This window comes from Emys orbicularis, chromosome 13 (assembly GCF_028017835.1).
Source record: "Emys orbicularis isolate rEmyOrb1 chromosome 13, rEmyOrb1.hap1, whole genome shotgun sequence".
Taxonomy (NCBI): domain Eukaryota; kingdom Metazoa; phylum Chordata; order Testudines; family Emydidae; genus Emys; species Emys orbicularis.
Genome location: NC_088695.1, coordinates 12,514,684 through 12,517,069, shown reverse-complemented (window position 1 = coordinate 12,517,069; position 2,386 = coordinate 12,514,684).

Sequence of the window (2,386 nt, the reverse complement as noted above, 5' to 3'; positions counted from 1 at the left end):
GCAGGTCCCTGTTCCCTGGATAGCCAAACAAGGGCTACTCCAGGCCAATCAAGACACCTGATGCCAATTTAACCAGTTAAGGTCGTTAGGCTAATGCCGTCACCTGACCTCAATTAACTGACAGAGGGTCAGTTAAGACTGTTAGGCTAATGGAGACAGCTGGAACCAATTAAGGTCCCACTTATCAGTGGGAATTAGGTACCTAAATACCTTTGAGGCTCTGGGCCTGCATTTCTGATTCACTTTTATGTTTTCGGTTTGTGTGACTCCAGGTTAATATCTTCCATCCCCACCCTCTCTCCCTCAGACTCATGCTGGCATTATTGGAGCCATTTTATAGTCTCCTTTCCCTGCTGTTATTTCAGTGGAAAATTCTCCCTAAATATTAGTGGATCTAACACAAAACAGAGCATCTGAGCCTGATTGTACGGGGAGACTTTGACAAACCAGTAAAGTACCTGAAACCACTATGGCATATTGTTAAAGGCAGCCTAGTCATCAAGCTGTAAATTGGCCATTAAGCAGTCTCAGCTTGACCAAGGCAGGAGGGGGGTGGGGTTTGGGTGCCACAGAAAGGGCAGCTTGACCCCGCTTCCTTCCTGATAAGAATTGTGTTGAAGTTGCTGATACATGCATTTTAAAAACGTGGGATATACCCCAGGAATGTCTATTGGGGTCTCAAGGTTACAAACTCTGGAGAAACCTACACCTGGTTAATCAATAATCAGAAGGAACCTCTTGCTTCACCATTGAAACGGCTTACTTAACAAGGTTTCTTTAAGGGACATGTCATTCTATTACTAATGTATAAATAAGGGGGGAAAGCTTGAGATAGTTGGACTTCTTTGGGGACTCTTTTTGGACTCTCCCTCTGGATACATCTTGCGGTCCCCACTGACAGATGGAAGATTTGGCCACCAGAAGCCTGCCACTGTTTCACTCGAGAGCCACACTCAGCTTTGGTAATTATCAAGGCTTGGGGGTGTGTTACTAACTTGTTGTGGACGTGTGTAAGTGCTTGAGACTAAGTAAAGTTCAGCTTTAAGTGAAAGCATTCTTGTGTTGCCCTGTTTATGCCAGCCATCTATCGGTCGGACGGCCGTGTCTCCCATGATTTATTTCCTGACACCGCCTCACACAGAGTAAAAGTTACCAAGAGCTTTGGGTTGAAAGAACCCCGGGTAACATGATCATCCACTCACTTGCACTGGTTTTATACAGGTATAACTCCACTGATCAGAATCTTGCCCCATGTGTACACAGTATGTGTCTGATTTTCAGAGGAGCTGTGAGAATCACAACCAGGGTCAAACCACATGGACCGGATCCTCACCTTGTGTAAATCAGCATATCTGTATTGATTTCAATTAAGCAATGCTAGTTTACACCTGCTGGGGATCTGGCCCAGTTTGACCTGGGAAATCAGGGACTATAGATGCCAATTTCTCATTTTCTTGCCCTGGGCTGCAATCTAGTAGACACTGCATTTCCTTCCTAAAGATGCTTTATATTTACTTTCTAAAAAAACCCTTTCCTTTTTCAGAAGATTTGTTTCCCTGAGTCAATAGAGTTTGAAGGTGTTTCGCTGTCTTGAAACACAGGAAAATAAAATAAAGCACAAAGTATCTGTCATTACCACCTCGTGCACCAGACATCCTCTGCAGGAACAACAGCAGCCAGACCTCAAGGTGCTCACTCACACTTTGATCTTGTTAACACTTAGGCCAGATTTCCAAAGGCATTTAGGCACATAAAGATGCAGACAGGTGCCTAGTGGGATTTTCCAAAGCACCTAAATTGATGAGATGCCTAACTCCCATTGAATGGTAGGTGGCTAACTTGAATAGGCACTTTTGAAAATCTCATTAAGGCATCTATACACCTAACTCTCATTGATTGCAATGGGAGTTAGGCCTATAAGTGTCCATGGGCAACTTTAGGCACCTAAATGCCTTTGGAAACCTAGTCTTCCATCCATTGACCTCAGGAATGAATCTTCATTTATTCCTTCAATGGAGCAGGAGTAGCCCATTACATAGGGATTGTTTCCAGTGTACTCAATTTGTGGACTGAGGGTTGGATGTCAGGAGTCCCACCCATGGACACACCCATTTTTGGCCCACCGCCTGACACCTTGTGCCCTATTCGCACCTGTTCACCATTTTGGTGTGGGATGGGATTAGGGCAGGACCCAATCTATCTTTGAACCTGCTCTGCCAGTAACCATTCACACCAGTGAAGGATCATCCTTCAGATGGGAAAAGGTTTATTCAACTTCTCAAAAGGGATTTCCAAAGGGGCTGACTAACTAGATGGTGATTTTCAATGGGAATTGGATGCCCCTTTGAAAATCCCAGCAACTATTTCCCAGTGACAAACCCAACTT